The 20626-nt window shown below is 42.6% G+C and overlaps 1 protein-coding gene and 1 non-coding gene across 2 annotated transcripts in view; one reads left to right on the top strand and one right to left on the bottom strand.

Annotated features, from left to right (window-relative positions):
• Positions 1-20626, bottom strand: part of ARHGEF12 (Rho guanine nucleotide exchange factor 12) — a 148686-nt gene that overhangs the window by 99754 nt on the left and 28306 nt on the right. The gene's annotated exons all lie outside the window — the stretch shown is intronic.
• LOC126016915 (U6 spliceosomal RNA) lies at positions 3377-3483 on the top strand. Its single transcript, XR_007498599.1, has one exon. It is a non-coding gene; the product is annotated as a U6 spliceosomal RNA (small nuclear RNA).

The following is a 20626-nucleotide window of genomic DNA, read 5'->3' on the forward strand; positions in this document are numbered from 1 at the left end:
TAATTTGGCTATAGGAAAGAACAAAATCATTTGCAGCTAGATGCAATTGCTGCTAGATGGATCTGGAGAGCATGCATTATGCTGAATGAAGTCAGTCAGGAGAGGGGCAGATGTAGGATGGTCTCTCATATGCAGAAAATAATGAAACAAGGAAGGAAGGAAGGAAGGAAGGAAGGAAGGAAGGAAGGAAGGAAGGAAGGAAGGAAGGAAGGAAGGAAGGAAGGAAGGAAGGAAGGAAGGAAGGAAGGAAGGAAGGAAGGAAGGAAGGAAGGAAGGAAGGAAGGAAGGAAGGAAGGAAGGCCACAGTGACAGAAGCTAAGAAGGGTCTACAGTAAGGATCTACACTTACAAGGTGGGGGGTATGGTGAGGAGGGATAGGATTGGGGGGGGCAGGGACATGGCAGGGGGAAGCAAACACTCTGGTGGAGGGTGTAGACTGGAATGCTTTTTGTTTGAAACCTTATTATACTGTAAATATCAGTGCCTAAAATAAGATGAAATTCAAAAAACAGAGTAATGGGTTAGAGTTCAAAATATAAGCATACCATAATCCATACACTGACACAAATACCTAAATAAATCAAGTAGATGATGCAAATTTTCTTTTCTAAAGAATTCCAAATCATACATATAGGTATTTCTTCCTTCCCTTAACTGTGGGGTTTATTGGATTGTAGTCAGGCAATTTGCTTCTCAAGACTAAAATATGGAAATAGCAAAAAAAAAAAAATTTTTTGAGTGGTGCGGCCTAACAAACACTTGTACTGGACAAGTGGTCACGGTTAATGTTGAAATCATTAGCTATCATGGATGCATCATAAACCACTAATAGGGTGAAAAGGACATTTCACTGTGACATTTTTTCTCAAAAATACAAAGTCCCAGTCTAATAATGAGAAACAACAGTATACCCATACTCAGGAACTTTCTAGAAAACATCTTGCTAGTATTCTTCAAAGCTGTTAAGAACATGAAAATGAGGTAGACCAGAGAGACTAGAGAAATATGAACATTAAATGCAATGTAATATCCTATCTAGGCTCTTAGGACAAAAAAGAAATTAAAAAGACCATTAATGAAAAATCCAAATAAAATTTGTATTTTAGTTAATAGTTACATACTGATGTCAGTTCCTTAGTTCTAAAACATTGACCTTGGTCATTTGAGATGTTAATGATGAGATAAATTAGGTGTAGTAAAGACTTAGAAAGTCTTTATAGTACCTTCACAACTTTTCTATCAACTTTAAAACTACGCTAAAATCAAAGATTGCTGAGAAATCGGAGGTCTATGCTTAGAGGCCCAACTACCGAGTACTCTTAGGAGTGGGCTTCGACTATTGGGTGAGAACAATCTCACAAAGAAATTTCTGGGACCTGGGGCCAGAGCAATAGCACAGCTGGGAGGGTGTTTGTCCTGCACACCAATGACCTAGGATGGACCTGGGACGGACCTGAGTTCGACCCCTGGCATCCCATATGGTCCCTCAAGTCTGCCAGGATTGATTTGAGTGCATATCCAGGAGTAACATCTGAGCACCACAGGATGTGGCCCGAAAACCAAAAAAATAAAATAAAGAAAATTCTGAGATCATCTCAACTCATTTCCTGAGGCCATTCAGTATCAAACGAGGCATTGAAGCTGGACAAATATAAAGGACTATAAAGGACAAACACAATAAAATACTGCACTGCAAGTAAAAGGAGAAGCCTGTTATGATAAGCAACTGGACACACCACAGAAGCAACAGAGAAGCAACAGAAAAGATCACATACTCTCTGGTCAGATTTACATGAAATTATAAAAAAAAAGTTAAAACTCTCCAGGCCGGAGAGAGCACAGTGGTAGGGCATTTGTCTTGCATGCAGACAGATGGCGGTTCAAATCCCAGCATCTCAGATGGTCCCCTGAGCCTGCCAGGAGCGATTTCTGAGTGCAGAGCCAAGAGTAACCCCTGAGCACTGCCAGGTGTGACCCCAAAACAAAAAGAAACAAAAAGTTAAAACTCTTGAGGTAGTAAAAAACAAACAACAACCCCACCCCCCACCCCACCCCACCCCCCGCCAATCAGGGACCTAAAGGGGACTTTGGCTGGAATACCTGGGTGGCAAGTACAAGTTCGAGAATCCAAATCCCTAGGATCTCTCAAACACCAAGCACGGGCCTACCATCAGTGTTCAGTGTCACAAACAACCCCGCAGCACCCCTCTAAGCATCTGAACCCCCAATGATGTGTGAACAGTCATCTTGGCCAGGAAGCATCGCCGCTATGTGAACACCCAGCAACCGGCTGCAAGCACCCATGTGCCTCCATCGAGTATGGAGAGAGAACCGGCTGCAAGCACCCATGTGCCTCCATCGAGTATGGAGAGAGAACCGTGGGCACCGGCTCAGCAAAGGAAGGGGTTTGAGCTCCAGGAAGCACAGCAGAGGCACAGCATGGAGCACCACAGCCTATGGCGCAGCGGCCAGCCAGCACCTCAGCTAAATATCACAGAGCCAGGCACATTCACGACCAGACACTGCCACATCAGCCGCACAATAAAGGGGGAGAGAGAGGAACCAAATGAAAAATTTAAAAGATGGAGGGAAGTGGATATGTGGTGAAGGGCTTGGTGCTGGACCATGATATGCCTGAAAGTTCATCAAGAATGACTGTAAAGTTCATGGAATCTTGGGAAGACACTTAAAGAAAGGAGTGACTGGGGGTAAATGAATGAAAAGGTGCATGAGATTTTCCTGAGTGTCCAAGCTCCAAGTCTTTTGTTTTGGGGCTGCCCTTGGCAGTGCTGCAGGATCCCTTCTGTACTGGGGAGCTGCCCCAGCAGTATTTGTGAATTCTGAGGTGACAGGGATTGAATCAGGCCACTACACACACTTTGCTCTTTGTAGCCCCATGTTCTACATTTTGATTATGGCCAAACAGAAACATGTCCACACATGGGGCCAGAGTAATAGTGTAAGAAGGACACTTGCCTTGCACACACCCTACATGAGTTCAATCAATATGGTCCCCCGAGTGCTGCTAGGAATAAAACCTGAGTGCAGAGTCAGGAGTAATCCCAGAGCACTAATGGGTGTAACCCTCCCCACCAAAAAAAGTACACAGTTGTCACACCAATCAAAATACACATCTAAAATGAGTGAACTTTCTTTTTTAGAAGGGAGTGCCCAGGGCCCGGAGAGATAGCACAGCGGTGTTTGCCTTGCAAGCAGCCGATCCAGGACCAAAGGTGGTTGGTTCGAATCCCGGTGTCCCATATGGTCCCCCGTGCCTGCCAGGAGCTATTTCTGAGCAGACAGCCAGGAGTAACCCCTGAGCAATGCCGGGTGTGGCCCAAAAACCAAAAAAAAAAAAAAAAGAAGGGAATGCCCAGTGCTCGCTTCGGCAGCACATATACTAAAATTGGAACGATACAGAGAAGATTAGCATGGCCCCTGCGCGAGGATGACACGCAAATTCGTGAAGTGTTCCATATTTAAAAAAAAAAAAAAAAGGGGAGTACCCAAATAGGTGTATTGCAAAGTGCCCTCCCTGGCATTTGTGGTCAACCATGCTGGCAGTTCTTTGCAAAGGTGGAGGATACAGAGCTGTGAGGGCCCTGCAACCTTGACAGGATTTGGGAGACCTCCAGGGGCACACCCCAGGGGAGGTGTGCTGGGGGCCTGTGCTGGTAATCAAACTAGGATTGGTTCCATGTGACACACACACCAGAATCCATTCATCTGCCCAGACCCATGAAAGAACTTTATTGTATATAAATAAATAATAAAGTAAATTGGCATGTTGAAAGATAAAATGAGGGGCCAGAGCAATAGCACAGTAGTAGGGAGTTTGCCTTGTATGTGGCCGGCCCAGGATGGACCCAGGTTCGATTCCCAACATCCCAGGCATCCTATACGGTCCCCTGAGCCTCCCAGGAGCAATTTCTGAGCACAGAACCAGGAGTAATCACTGAGCACAGCCGGGTGTGATCCAAAAACCAAAAATAAATAAAACAAAATAAAAGGAGTCTAGCATTTAAATAACTAATACTTAATCCAGAGAAACTCCAATGTAGAGCAAAAAATTTGACAAAAACCATTCAAAACTGTCAAGATTATCACAAACAAGGCTAGATAGAGCCAAGAGTAACCTAACCTAAAGCGGTGAGACAAGGCAATTTCCCAGACAACACAAGAACAAACTTCAACTTCAGTCAAAGGGAATCTGAAAGTAGGGGAGCACCTCCTCTCCATGAATGATAAATCTAGTCCTCTTCTCAACAAACAAAACAAAGCCACCTCCCATGCCTCAAGCCTGTGAAAATACCTGACACAGGGGCCGGGCGGTGGCGCTCGAGGTAAGGTGCCTGCCTTACCTGCGCTAGCCTAGGAGACAGACCGCGGTTCGATCCCCCGGCGTCCCATATGGTCCCCCAAGCCAGGAGCGACTTCTGAGCGCATAGCCAGGAGTAACCCCTGAGCATCACCGGGTGTGGCCCAAAAACCAAAAAAAAAAAAAAAAGAAAATACCTGACACATCAGAACCCAGCACAGACACTAGAGGGAAAGGAGAGGTTGAAAAGGAACAAACTGGGAAGAGAGCACAGGTGCGTTTGCCTTGCAAGCAGCCAATCCAGGACCTAAGGTGGTTGGTTCAAATCCCACCATCCCATATGCACCCCCTACCCCCCCACTCCACCCCCCAACCCCCATGCCTGCTAGGAGCTATTTCTGAGCAGATAGCCAGGAGTAGCCCCTGAGCACCGCCGGGTGTGGCCCAAAAACAAACAAACGCAAAAAAAAAAAAAAAAAAAAAAAGGAACAGACTTGGGGCTGGAGAGATAGCATGGAGGTAGGACTTTCATGCAGAAGGACAGTGATTCGAATCCCGGCATTCCATATGGTCCCCAGAGCAGTGAGCGTAGAGCCAGGAGTAACCCCTGAGAGTCATCGAGTGTAGTCCAAAAACCAAAAAACCAAAAATAAAAGAATCTGGAAAGCCAGATTCAACTTGCACTGACTTAATGACCATGATTCCACCTTAGGCAGTGGAGAACTTTTCTCCTCTTCACCAGAGAGATGATGGAACAGGGATGCTGAAGATACTGGCCCACTCACTGCTTACACAGCTGCACCAGGGTCTGTCTGACGTCAAACTGGAGACTCCCACAGATTACAGCAACAATTCATTCTCCGGTGTTTGCTGTCTATGTTTCAAAGAAAAATCAGTGGCTAATGAATGTCCCCAGTTTCCAAATCTACTTAAAATCTGAGAAATACAGTGCCTACTCCTCAAGGCATGAGGTATATGTCTCAGAGGGTCCTTTGAGCCTTCTTATTTATGTAAATTTTCTCTCTTAACTCTCTCCTGAGCCCACATGGAAAGTCAATTGAAACATCAATTTCTTTCATTTGTTTACAAGCCTGAAAAAGAATCTGTGGGTAAAAGCAATTTGTCAAACTGAGAGTTGATATACAGAATTGAAATTTCAAGGCTGAGTATATCTGTTTATTTTATGGTAGCTTTAACTCAATAGAATATTTACTATTTGAATTAATAATCTTTGGCCCAGCATTATTCAGTGGTTACTCCTGGCTCTGCACTCAAGAATAACTCCTCACAGTGTTCAAGGAACCATATGGGGTGCTGGGAATTGAAACCAAGTTGTCCACATGCAAGGCAAATGCCCTACCCACTATACTATCACTCTGGTCCCTAAATTAATAATCTATATGGTTCAATGTAATCAGTCAGAAAAATGGTATTTGCTAAAACCACCAAATAAGTTCTTCATTATTCAAGAATCACATTTCCCCTAAGCTTATACAATTCACAAGGTTAATTTTGTATACTGTAAGACAATTTATTGTTACTCCTGGTTACTCCTGGCTGTCTGCTCAGAAATAGCTCCTGGCAGGCACGGAGGACCATATGGGACACCGGGATTCGAACCAACCACCTTAGGTCCTGGATCGGCTGCTTGCAAGGCAAACGCCACTGTGCTATCTCTCCGGGCCCTATTCTATATTCTTAAATTTAAAAACTTAACATCAAGGAGTTACGGAGTCTTAACTTCATAAAATGGGATCTGAGCAGAAAAATAAAAAATGTTGAATAGCTCAGGGAAGCTGTTTTTACTATACATCATAACTTGCATATACATCTCTATATGTAGCTACACAATAATGCACCTTTATCTCCAGAAGTAACTCCACACTCATTGTAAGTGACTAAATCAAAATGAATGAATATGTAGGACCAAGAACATCAGAACGTAACTCTTAAGTTACGAAGCTCAGGCTTTGTATGCTAGAGTCCAGATTCCCATCAGAGATTCCTAAGCATAGTCAGAGACCAAGGGCACTTAGAAGATTTTTTTGATATATATTAACTTCAGGGATTGTGAATACAAAATATAAACATAAAATTTCATAAACTAAAAACAGAAATTAGAAATTACATTTTAAAATAGCACATATAACTCAATTTGTGCAATCCTCCAATGAAGAGAGTGAGAGAAATGAAGAGTGTGCCTGCCATGGTTCAGAAAATTAACCAAAATTCTTTTTTTTTGGGGGGGGGGGTTTGGTTTTTGGGCCACACTCGGTGATGCTCAGGGGTTACTCCTGGCTATGGTCTCAAGAGATCTCTCCTGGTTCAAGGGACCATATGGGGCTCAAACCCAGGTTCATCCTGGGCAGCCGCATGCAAGGCAAACTGCCAAACTGCTGTGCTATCGCTCCGGCCCCTTAACAAATATTCTTATTATCAAAGCTGGTACAGGTACAGGAAAATTAGGACATTCATTATTCTGTTCTTATTATGCATCTGAAATTTTAAAAAATAAATTTAGAGGCATACTTTACATATTTTTTTTCATGTTGCTTTAGAGCCATACTCTCAGGGCTTACTCCTGGCTCTTGCTCAGCACTGCACAGGTGACTGACTGCATGTGGTGCCAGGGATCAAACCAAGACAACTACCATACAAAGCAAGAACCTTACCCCTTACTATCTTTCTAGCCCTACATATAATAACTTTTTTTAAAATGACTATGAGGGCTGGAGAAATAGCACAGGGGAAGGGCATTTGCCTTACACACAGGACAGATCTGGGTTAGATTCCCAGCATACCATATGGTCTCCCAAGCCTGCCAGGAGCGATTTCTGAGCACAGAGCCAGGAGTAACCCCTGAGCATTGCTGGGCGCGGCCCAAAACAAAACAAAACAAAAAAAATTAAAAAAAAACAAAAACACAACTATGGAGCCAACCTGGCCACTACATGGTCCCCTAAGCACAAAGCCTAGTTAGGGTTAACCCTTGAGGTCCAGTGGATGTGTCCCTCCAGCCCCCAAAAAATAATATATAATCTCAGTCTTAAAAAGAAAAAAATAGGGGCCGGCGAGGTGGCGCTAGAGGTAAGGTGTCTGCCTTGCAAGCGCTAGCCAAGGAAAGATCACGACCGCAGTTCGATCCCCCAGTGTCCCATATGGTCCCCCCAACCTAGATGCAATTTCTGAGTGCATAGCCAGGAATAACCCCTGAGCATCAAACGGGTGTGGCCCGGAAAAAAAAAAAGAAAAAAAGAAAACATACTGATAGAAAGATATATTTGAGACTAAATTCATCATGAATAGCCTCTGCTTGTGTCTATACTTATTTGTAATTATATAGGGAGGTGCCTGAGCTAAACAGCCTTTTAAAAAATGATTAACCACAGGACCAGTAAGAGGGCTCCAAGGCTGGTGTGCACATTTGCAGGCTGGAGTCTCAGGTTCAATCCCTGCCACCACATGGTATTCCAAGCACTGCGGGTGTGACCCTGGATTATTGTGCTAGGAATGACCCTCTGGGTGTGACCTGTAATCTTGGAGGACCACAAAGTGTGTGGCACAAAGCCAAGGCCTCCTACTTGCAAAACTTGCACTCAGCCCTTTAAGCGTTTTCTCCAGCCCAAAACCAGCTAATTTAATGATTAAGAGAGAAAGCTATTACCAAAAATCCCTTGATACTTTAGTCTATGAGCAACCCAAGTGCAATTCGAGAGCCTCAGTAACTTTAGAGCTAACTAACTGGTAGGGACTGCATGAGAATACAGCTCTGTTTGACATGAATTCTGCCTGTTTTATACAATAAGCTGGGGCACTGGGGGTGTGGCCCAAAAATAAACCACCTGTGCAGGGAGAACTCTCAAAGGGCTAAAGTTAAAGTGCATGCTCTGCATGCATGAACTCTGTTGGGGGAATAACCACATTCATTGCCTGGTATGGTCCAAAAAGCAAAACAAATGAAAAAAAGAAACTACCTGTTTTATCTCTAAAAAGCAACCCTTAGTTTTCCATAAATAATTCTTTCAAATGCAAGGAGTTAACAGCGACAACAACAAAAACAAAAATTCTTCTAGTAATGCCTTGCATGAAGATCCATAGGTATTTTTAAAAACAGATTTGAGCCCTGCAAAGCAAAGTGGTTCCTAGCACACAGGGGGTAAAAGATCGGTCAGGAGGATGGTACTGGGCCAGACCCTGACCCCAGGGACACACGACAATGCACAGGGAAGCACAAATAACTGCAACTAGGTGACATAAAATAATATCAAGCCAACAGTAAAGACTGCATTCACATTAGGATATATGAGAGCTTAGCTTCGAAAACACAAAAGAAATTGTTATCTAAGCTGATCAGGAGTCAACAGTCTTCAGAACTCCAGACAGCTATGCTAATGCTAACTGATGAAATAATCGGCAGCTGTGGGTTTTGTCATTTATAAGGCATTTTCACTGAACAAGTGACTAGCCTGTCGTTGCTATTTATCTCAAGTCTTCTAAAAAGGCTTTGTTTGTTCCCGTGGTACCAGGGATGCGCCCAGGACATCATACGTGAAAGGCATGACCTCTCTCCCAGAGCCGCATCCCTGGCCACCCTCTTCAAAGTTTTAGTGGTTTTCAGCATACCACCAAAAGTACCAACATTCAAAACTAATGATATAACAAAAAAAGATTTTGAGTGTATGTCTCTAGATTGAAATCCAAATTAGGGAGCCAGAGTGATAGCACAGTGGTAGGGCATTTGCCTTGCATGCAGCCAACTTGGGATAGAGCCAGGTTCGATCCCAGGTGTCTCCCCGTATCCCATCTGGTTCCCCAAGCCTGCCAGGAGCGATTTCTGAGTACAGAGCCAGGAATAACCCCTGAGCGTTGCCGGGTGTGACACTCCACAAAATTAATTAATTAAAAATAAAATCCAAATTAGCGCTTCATATATTAAATCAAAAAATATCTAAGTACCAGTACTCAGTCTATGCAAAAAATATATATATCCATGCTTTATGCTATTTCCTCTTTTAGTAAAGACCATTCATTATAAAAGACTTTTTAAAACTGCTTCTCATCTGTTAACAAACTGTCATAGAAGTCCACAGTTTGTTCATAAAACACATGAGGGACAATATATTATTTTTTTTTAAGTTTAATGACAAATAATAAAAATCTGGTCTCTTTGTTAAAAGGGAGGAAATGCAGCCATAAATAGAAACAAATCATATTTATCTTTTCCTCACAGCATCCTGAAAGCACAGACTTAATCACAATGGCTCTATTAAACCTCATAGTTGTCATGTTTGCATTTACCTCACTCTGACAATTCTGTTTTCTATTTTTATTTTAATGTCTTTAATGGGTGTGTGTTTGTGCATGCGGACATGTGCTCTTTACTATAAACTGGGCCCAATGTTTGGCACTCCAAGGAGCAGCCCTGAGCTGCTCAAACCCAAAAATAATATACAATTATAAATTTTTCATCCAAGACTCAGAAAGACCTGCCAGTTCTTTTTTTTGAGGGGGATGGGGTGGGGTGGGGTTTAACACCCAGCAGCTAGCTCTCAGGGGTTACTCCTGGCTCTACGCTCAGAAATCGCTCCTGGCAGGCTCTGGGGACCATATGGGATGCCGGATTCAAACCACCGTCCTTCTGCATGCAAGGCAAACATCCTATCTCCATGCTATCTCTCCGGCCCAGACCTGACAGTTCTTAAGAGATCTACTTGTGTGAAAGAAAACAGTATAGAAACTTCCATTCCCCCAAACCAAATTTTCAATGCAATTACATTTCAAACACAAATAAGGGTTTTATTGTGGATGATTCCACAATTCAAACAGAAAAACAAATGTCTATGAACAACCATTTTTGAGAAGAACTGGTAAAAAAAAAATGTTTACTATGTTCATAAAACTTAAAGCACTTGAACCTGATTTTGGTATATAAAATCAAACCAATGAAAATGAAGAAGAAAGCTCACAACATCAGCCAGGAATATGGCTGAATGGGGAGCACTGACTCAGCATGTGTGAGACCCTAGATTTAAGCCTGAGCACCACAAAAACAACATTTGGAAAACCAGATAGCACCATGCCAAATCACTGAGGAAAAGACAAGACTATCACCAATAAAACATGACATTAATCAGTCACACACAAGAAAAAGTCTGTATCTCAGAGCATAGCCACAAATTTTAACTGAAAAAAAATATCACTTGCAGAATATATACATGGACTCAGTTTTTATAGCATTAAAAAAATGGACAACAGCAGCTCACAACTCTGTATGTGGAAGTTGCTGAACCATGTAGCAAAAGTGCAGAAAACATGCACATAAGCCTATCAATTCTTTGCACCACCACATTTCTGGAGGAAGGAAAATCTGGAGAAAGGATTCAGGAAAGCATTAGCTTTAAAGTTGAGTTTTTTGTTTGTTTTTGCCTTAGGGCCACAGTTGGTGATGTTCAGGAGTTACTTCGGCTTTGCACTCAGAAATTATTCCTGGCAATGCTCAGAGAACCATGTAAGATGCTGGGGATCAAACTTGGATCTGCTGCATGCAAAGCAAGTACCCTATCTGCTATACTCCTTCCAAATCCTAGTCTATAATTTTTGTCTCATCCCATACTCCCACAAAATGGATGTTTGTGGTAAAATTTCCCCCTTTTTTGGCCTTGTACGTTATGCTTATTTGCAATGAAATAAAATAAGATGAAAAAGACCCTTCAATGGGCCCGGAGAGATAGCACAGCGCCGCTTGCCTTGCAAGCAGCCGATCCAGGCCCACCTAACCTAGTTTCAATTTCTAGCATCTCATATGGTTCCCAGAACACTACCAGGAGTGACTCCTGATTGCAGAGCCATGAGTAACCACTGAGCACTGCCAGGTATGGCCCCCAATCAAAAACAAACAAAAGAATCAGAATGTCATAGCTAATTGAGGCTTCTATTTTAAAACAAGGAAACTGTAGGGGTTTTTTCTTTATATGTTTAAAGTTAATTGTTTAATGAATGGAACATTCCCATGTGCAATTCTCAAAATACCACTTTTGCTAAAATTGCATCATTCCAGTTAATCCCTAAGAAATGTCATGCATCTATGGCTTATACCACCAGTTCACTGTCTAATCCTAAAATGTAACAGTAAGTACCAGGTTTTTCTGCTTCTTCAGTTTATTTTTGTGGGGAGGGTAGGGAGGGACAACACCCCACGGTGCTCAGGGGTTACTCCAGACCGAGGGGAAGAAGATTGAGGCTCTGACCACGTGGTACTTGGAGGGACCCCACGTCCCAGGCCGACAGCATGTGCTCACAGTACACCAAATACCAGGCCTAAAATAGCTCTCCCTTATCTCTGAATTATATTGTAGGTTTCCCATTAACAAGGAAAGATTTACTTTTCCAAGCCTGCAGTCATTCGTCACTCAGAAGGACCCAGATCTAGTTGTCATGGTGATAGCAAGACATGGAAGACAAAATTAACTCTACTTTTTCGGCAGCTCAAGTATGACCACTGGCATTTTATGTGGGCAAATAAAAATAATTGCAGAACCAGATGGGTGATATTTATTTATAAAATTTTGAAACAGGGAAACATAAATAGAAAGAAAACACAGGCTTGAGAGGTTAGTCAGACTGAAGCCGAAACCTGGCCCAGCCCTCTGGTTTACAGGACCCAAGAGCTTCCTGGAACTTCGCCTTCCTTTCGCAGGGCTGAGCCCTCACTCTACTAGAAGACAGCGCTGGTTACAGGAGAGAAGAGCACGTAGCCCAGGAGAGCAGCCAAGACATAAACAATGTGGATGCCTTTCAGTAGCAAGGCCACTTAAAATGTAAGAATACCATCAAGAATTCCACTGAAGGGTTCATCTCTATCCATAGTAGCATATTCTGGTTATCAGTTTACCTAACATGATTTAAAAATCCATAGACTTAAAATGTTATTCTAACGTATTTTAGATGCATCTAAGTCACAAATTGGTATTTTGTGTTGTCCTATATATAATTCTTAGAAGAAATCTCATCAACACATTTGGCCCTCTCCAGTGGGGGTTGGTGAGAGAGTATAGGAGGTAAGGTACTCATCATTCATACATCTAATTAGAGTTTGATCCCCAGCATTCCATATGGTCCCCAGAACCTAGCCAGTGCTGATTCCTGAGTGTAGAGCCAAGAGTTAGTTCTGAGCACCGAAGACCCCAGAATAAAACACAAAATACACATTTCCTCCAGAACCACAGAAAAAGTTCAAAGCTATTTTCATACCTCAACAGTTCTGAGAATAGGAAGAAGAGAATGGCAGGATCAAGGATCTCCTTTTGCCTTGCACTTAGCTGACCAGAGTTCAATCCCCTATATTCCATATGGTCCCCTGAGCCAGCAAGGAGTGATCCTTGAACAGAGGAAAGGAGCAAGCCCTGAATGCTGCCAGGTGCAGTCCAAAAGAAAAAGTTGGTTTTTTTTTTTTTTTTCATGCTGTGAGTCCTCCACTTGTTTAATCACCAAAAACATTAGGTACCAACTTCAGAACTAGGAACTGAAGTCAGAATATAGGCCAGCTAATTTACCCAAACTTGCAGCCTGAAAAAGAGTCAGCACTTCTGTGCAAAAACAAGGAACCTGGGCCCGGAGAGATAGCACAGCGGCGTTTGCCTTGCAAGCAGCCGATCCAGAACCAAAGGTGGTTGGTTCGAATCCTGGTGTCCCATATGGTCCCCCGTGCCTGCCAGGAGCTATTTCTGAGCAAACAGCCAGGAGTAACCTCTGAGCACCGCCGGGTGTGGCCCAAAAACCAAAAAAAAAAAAAAAAAAAGGAACCTCCCAAGTAAGATACAATAGTGCTCTCGTAACAGTGTCTGTCCATAGCATTATGAAAAGACAAAGAATTAACTGAATGTAACTCTCCCAAAGGAGATAAATTTAAATTCAAAAAAAATCCCTTTGGTATTGTTTTCTGTTTTTAACTGACCCTTTCTCCAGAGTCTTGCAATGAAGAATAGTTGGCAGGATCTTTTTCCTGTTCGTTTTTGTTATTATTGTTGGAAGTGCTACTAGGGGTACATGCGATTTTATAATCTTACCTAAAAATTATCCTCCCCAACTGGGGCCCCTCTTCACCGAGACTCTTAACTTCAGGAGTGGCCTGATAAACAAGGTTCACCAATTGGCAATCGAAGGATGGGGTGACAGGACCAGAAACCTGGTCAATATACTCTCATCGCTGATTTGTTCTTTCACAAGTAGCAATGCAGAAGCTTAACAATAGGGTAAAGTATGAAGTGAAGGACTCACTATATCTAAATAATCTCTAAATAAGGAGAGCTTCTAAATTATACTTTCTAAATTATACTATTCCTTACGTTTACATTCAACATCTAGGAAACTGGTGGTCATTCCCAGCCCCACGCTTTCATTAGCTTTCTTTCTTACTGGTCACTATCACCTTCTATTTTGTTGTTTTGGTTTGGTTTAAGACCACATCCTGTGGTGATAAGGTTCTAACCCTGGCTCAGTGCTCAGGAGTGACCCCTGGTAGTACTTGGAGAACAATATACAGTGCCAGGGATTTAAACACAGGTCTTATATATGCAAGACAAGTTTCTACACCTACTATCTCTCTGGCCCTCATCTTCTATCCTCGATCAATCGTAGCCCTATGTATAGCAACTTTTCCTATTTCCCACTGGAGTGTCAGATCTGTATTCCTGGTTTCAAGAATCATTGCCCTTTGTTTACTCATAAACTACCATATTTTTTATAAAACAAGTCAAATAAATATATCAATAAAATCTGTAGTATTTACATAAAAGCAAAATATTGTTGAAAGCCTAGAATATAAACATAACAAGATCAGACCAAATATCACTACAGATACACTTGTAAAATTACTGCACAGGAGGGGCTGGAGTGATAGCACAGTGGATAAGGCATTTGCCTTGCACATGGCCAATCCAGGTTCAATCCTCGGCATCCCATATGGTCCACCAAGCCTGCCAGGAGTAACCCTGAATGCCGACAGGTGTGGACCAGAAACCAAAGGAAAGAAACTACTGCACAGAAAAAAAAATATGAGCTCTAGAAGTGTTTCTTAAAATAAAAAAAAAAAACACTACATATGTATTTTTCTAAATCATGCTTGTCAGTATGATTTAAAAAAATCATACTGTATGATAAAACTTTGAGGTTTTATCATATTTTGTTGTTTTGGGGTCACACCCAGTGGTGCTCAGGGGTTACTCCCAACTCTTTGTTCAAAGTTCACTCCCAGAACGTGGAGGATGGTGGAAGGTATGTGCTCTACGACGTGTCATATTCCCAGCCCTATCTCCAACTTTTCACATACCATAGACACTCCCCATCCCTGTTTCCTTGAAAATGTCTGTAACGCTTACATGATATTCTACTAATGTCATACAGTAATTCATTAACTTTTGTCTCCTGGGAGTTCCTTATCGACACAATATGTAGGGCTACCTCTTGAAGATACCAAACTGGTCCTCTTTACCCCTACGACAAATAATGATGGAACTAGCACTCTAGCTTTAAACAAACAAAATAAACAAACAAGAAAAACCCTGATAATCTTTATTTCCTTTATGTCTTGAAATATATGCCAAAACTGGCGTTGCTCAACTGAAAGGCTTATATATATTTTATGTTTCTGAGTTATAGAGTTAATTTATTTTCTATAGTTTAAACCACTCATATCCTCAGTTCCAAAGTATACTCCAGTGTATAAGAAACAGTGCTTTGGGGCCAGAGTATAGTACTTGCACACAGCTGACCCAGGTTTGATTCCAGGTGAACCAGGTCATGAGCCCACCAGAAATTATTCCTGAGTACAGAACCAGAAGTAACCAGTGAGTACCACTAGTTGTGGTCCAAAAACAAAAACAGAAAAAAGAGAAGAAACAGTGCTTTAGGGTCAGAGTGACTGTACAGTAGGCTGGGTACTTAGCTTGTATATGATCAACTCATTTGATCCCCAGCATCCCATGGTCACTCAAGCACCCCCAGAAGTGAGTCCTAAACTTAAGAGTCAAGAATAAGCCTTTAGCACCACTGGGGATGATCCAAAAATTAAAATAAATAAATAAAAGGAGGGGTGATTGAAGAAAGGAAAAAGGCCAGAGCTACATAGTAAGCACAGTACTGTAGGGAAGGTGTTTGCTTTGCATGAGGTCTACCCAGATTTGACTCCCTGGCATCCATTAAGGTCCCTGGAATCTGCCAGGAGTAATTTCTTATTGCAGAGCTAGAAGTAGCCCTTTAGCAAGGTGTGGTCCAAAAACAAACAAAAGAAAGAAAAAAAAAGCAGTGACTTACTAAAACCTTCCTTGGTATTAAGTATTCATTTTAATTGCAATTTTAAAAAGGAGAAGAATAAATGAAGTTCTCAATATAGAAAGACATGAATAACCTGACTTTTCTCAATTTCTGTTGACTCAGTACCCAAGATGATATCTTATGCTACAGTGCTTTATCTTTTTTCCAAAGCTATTATTTTTTTTTTTTTTTTTTACTTCTCAAATACTTACTGCTTGCCTACAGTCTTCCAGGTCTAGGGAACATTTTTAAAAATGAGTAAGACAGACAAGTTTAATCAAGCCAGAAAAACTAGCACCATGATTTCTCCTTCCAAAGGATGCCAAATTCCCACTCCACCAACCAACCCCTGATCGGCTCAATCTGGAGAACAGGCAGTTCTAAGAGTGGCCAGCGACTACCAGGAGGCCTGTAAGTGGTGAGAGGGGAGGCTGAGAAATCAGACAATGTCAAGTACAGAGAGTTCTGGAAGGCTTGTCTTTCTTCTGGAACCAGGCTTCCCGCCCTGAAACACCACCCACTCAGTGTGCCAGTCACATAATCCTGACTAGTCATTACTCAATGCTTTAAAGTAACATTACTTGCATTTCCGAAGGAGACTTATTTCACTGCTACAAATGTTAAACATTATTTGCCACAATAAAAAGTAGAATTAGAAAAATACAAAAACCCGGCGAGGTGGCGCTAGAGGTAAGGTGTCTGACTTGCAAGCGCACTAGCCAAAAAAGGACCGCGGTTCGATCCCCCAGCATCCCATATGGTCCCCCCCAAGCCAGGGGCAATTTCTGAGCACTTAGCCAGGAGTAACCCCTGAACATCAAACGAGTGTGCCCCCCCCAAAAAAAAGAAAAGAAAAAAGAAAACTACAAAAACAATTACTAAAAAAAAAATTTCTTTTTTTTTTTTCATTAAAAACTAAATACAAGGGCCCAGAGATCTAGTTCAGCAGACATGGTGCTTACCTTGCACAGAACTGACCCTGATTCCATCTTGCCAACCCTTCAGGTCCCCCAATCCTAGCCAGGAGTGACTCCAAAGCACATAATCAGGAATAAACTCTGAGTACCCATCCACCAGGGGTAGCCACAAAACAAAAGATTAAATGCAAGTAAGGATTCCTGGTAATAAGTACACTAATTTAACTAGCACAGCTGAACACCAGAGCAGTCTCTTAAAAAAAAAAAAAAAAGACATTTATTTCATGTTTCCATCTTATAAAATCTTCTAAAATTGAGATTGTAGAGATAGAATTGAGGACAGGGTGCTTGCCTTTCATGCAGCTAACCCAGGTTTGATACCTAGTATCCTGAAGATCAGGGTTAAAACAGAAGCACTGCCAGATGTGACTCAAAACAAACAACAACAGCCGCAAAAAAGACAATAAAGAGCTAAATCCCAAATCTCCTAAAATTATGATGTGGCTTTAGTCAAACTTACCCAAAAAAGCCCTATTCAATTCAATGTTCCAGTGATAATTTAATGGAAAAGAGCAGTTGAAGCAGGAGACACAGAGCTCTCAGACACCTTCAACTTCACGTTGATTCTAAGCAGAGGAGGAGCCCGGGAGGTAATGGACCAGAGCACAGGGCTTACTTCTGCCTCTCCACTCAGAAATCACTCCTGGTGTTGCGTGGGGGTCCATATGGGATGCTGGGATCCAACCCAGGTAGACCAAATGTAAGGCCAGTGCCCTCCCCACTGTATCATCACATGCCTTACATGTAGGAGGCATAGATTCAATCCCCAAGCATTGGGCCAGTACCACCAGATGTGGCCCAAAATAAAAATATATAAACATATGAGATGCATGTGAGTTCACTGATTAATCTTTACATGAAAGCATGAGGTATTTTGAGGGGTGGGGAAGAGGAGTGTGCTGACTGGAATTATCTTTCTTGCATAAATGACACTAAAATACATGAACTATGATTTATTTTCTTTTTCAATTTCCTTACAGAGTCCATAAGAAACTAAAGACATTATAGCCTCTTTTCCCTAATAGCTAATAGTTGTTTTTCATCCACATTTAATTTGACAGCAAGTTTTTAGTGACAAGTCTCTACTCGCATTTCCAAAGTACACGCATAATTCAAGTTTTCGTAAATAACTTTTCATATGCTCATATTTCATAGATTTTCATGAGTGTTAGCTACACTATTTCACTTCCAGCTAAGTGCAACCCATTGGGGTTATACAGCACAATTAGAAGATGAAGTAAACAGGCATACTACAAAGTGACCTAAAGACATACACGTCTGTGGGTAAAGGCAGGAGAGCAGAAAGAAATGGAGCGAATCCATAACACAGAGGATAGCCACTGTTGCTTTGTCTCTCTTTTTCCTAACACACTCATCACATCTTCCGAAATGTTTCCTTATAACACCCCTGGATGTGCCAGAACTTCATGAATTCCTAAATGACTGCCTGTCTTTAGTTCACTTCTTCCAGCAGTTCCTTAAATGTACTCAGCAAAAGGGCCAGAGAAATAGCATGGAGATATGGAGTTTGTCTTGCATGCAGAAGGACGGTGGTTTGAATCCCGGCATCCCGTATGGTCCCCCGAGCCTGCCAAAAGTGATTTCTGTGCAAAGATCTAGCCAGGAGTAACCCCTGAGCACTTGCAGGTGTGACCCCCCCCCCAAAAAAAATGTACTCAGCTATCTTGAGACACATCAAAACATCTATTTTATTTTTAAATTCAGAAGAGGGACCAGAGCTATAGCGCAGCAGTAGGGCATTTGCCTTGCCTGAGGCCAACCTGGGAGGGAGCAGGGTTCGATCCCCAGCATCCCATATGGTCCCCTGAGCCTGCCAGGATCGATTTCTGAGCACAGAACCATGAGTAACTCCTGAGCATCGCTGGGTGTGGCTCAAACCTCCACTCCAAAAAAGAATAATGATCTTTTTTGGCACGTCTGCAACATCTCTAACACTATTATTTTTAAGAATTTTGCCAGTCATTATAGTTCAAAACCATTCATTTAAAAAAAACTTCAAAAAACACTTGCTATCTTAACTTCAAAATTAAAACTGCAGGGGCCGGAGAGATAGCATGGAGGTAGGGCATTTGCCTTGCATGCAGAAAGACAGTGGTTCGAATCCCGGCATCCCATATGTCCCCCGAGCCTGCCAGGAGCGATTTCTGAATGTAGAGCCAGGAATAACCTCTGAGCGCTGCTGGGTATAACCCAAAAAAATCAAGAAAATTAAATTAAAGCTGCATAGTTCATTTGACAGAAAGGAAAAGTCTTCACACATCCATTTGAGTCTCAAGAAAAATTTCAAGTATTTCTGGAAGACATCGTCCCTTTGTGAGATCATATGCATAACTGGGAAACACTTATACATACAAATTTACGTGAACAACAACTTAAACTATCCCAACAATGCTAAGTATCCAATTCACAAAACAATGTGAAAAGGCAACTTGCAAAACTAAAATGATGGATACATGAGTTGAAATTCCTTCCCCCCCCCCCTTTTTTTTTTGATTTTTGGTTTTTGGGCCACATCCGTTTGACACTCAGGGATTACTTCTGGCTATGCACTCAGAAATCGCTCCTGGCTTGGGGGACCATATGGGACACCGGGGGATCTAACCACAGTCCTTCCTTGGCTAGCGCATGCAAGGCAGACACCTTACCTCTAGCGCCACCTTCCAGGCCCCTCCTTTTCCTCTTGAAAGGATAACTTAACAACCCTTATTTAAAAAAAAAACTAAAATATTTTTAATTTTAAAAAATGGCTTTAGGCCGAAGCGATAGCGGAAGAGTTAAGGCATTTGAATTGCATGAAGCTGACTCCAGTTCAATCTCCAGCTGGTTCCCTGAGCACTGCTGGAGTGATTCCCTGAGCACAGGCCAACGAGTAAGCCCTGAGCACCACTGGGTGTGGCCCCCAAACAAAATATGACATATGGCTTAAAGACAGATCATTTTCACAAGAATTCTCCTATGCTGGAAGGCAGTAGTAAGAAGCGAGTGCTGTTAAGGGGTACATTGCTCTAGTATCTGAGGGTCTCAATGTTCACATATCAAGCTGCAGAACACACGTGTGGAATCACACTCGTGGTCCCAGTGACCACAGTGGCAGCACCAGAGATCACAGATAGCAATGTGGGATGGTACCAGGGTTCAAAGTCATGGTCTCATACATGCAGGCACGTGTTGGGCCACTGAGCCATACCTCTGGGCAATCAATTTTCAACTTTTTCCTTCCTAAAGCTCTGGTAAGGAGACAATAGAGAATGTACAGCAGGAGAGCTCTTGCTTTGCACACTCCAAGCCAAGTTCTATTGCTAGCATCCCATATGGTCCCCAAACCCGCCAGGAGTAAACCCTAAGAGCAGAGTCAAGAGTTAGTCTTGAGCACCACCAGGGGCAGCCAAAAAAACAAAACAAGCATTCTGGTAGGCATGCTCCTATACTCTTGCTATTCCTCCACACTCAGGCCTTTGAATGCTTCTCCAAAGTCTTTGAGAGATTTCTGCATTCTCCCAAATATTTGACCCAAGACACTGCTAGATTTCCTGGCCTTCAGGTAAAATCTTGTCCATGGCATCTGTTCCAATTTTTCTAGTTGCTACCATGCACAGGACAGTGAATTTGTGTTCAGTTCTCCATACCCAGGCCCCTCAGAGATAACTGGGGAGTCCAGTGGGTTCCTGTGGCAGCTCCCAGAAGTCATGCCAGGCTCATTCTCTACCACACTGAAGAGCAGCTGGCCTGTGTGGCCAACAGAAGATTGCAAAATTGACAGAGCATGACTCCCAAGACCAGCCCATAAATTTGCGGCTTCCACCTGGTTCTCTCTGATCCCAGTCCTGAGAAGTGCCCGCTGCGGCATCATTCCCAGGGAGAGGTCCCCGCGTGAGGAGCCCAGGCAGACCCACAACCTGCCAGGCGAGTGAGTGAGTCAGCACCAGGCGGGTCCACCCGCTTCAGCCCAGCCCTTGCTGCAGCCCCAGACATCCCGACTGCAACCTCATTATAGTCTTTC

The sequence above is a fragment of the Suncus etruscus genome, chromosome 8 (assembly GCF_024139225.1).
Source record: "Suncus etruscus isolate mSunEtr1 chromosome 8, mSunEtr1.pri.cur, whole genome shotgun sequence".
In the NCBI taxonomy this organism is placed as follows: Eukaryota; Metazoa; Chordata; class Mammalia; order Eulipotyphla; family Soricidae; genus Suncus; species Suncus etruscus.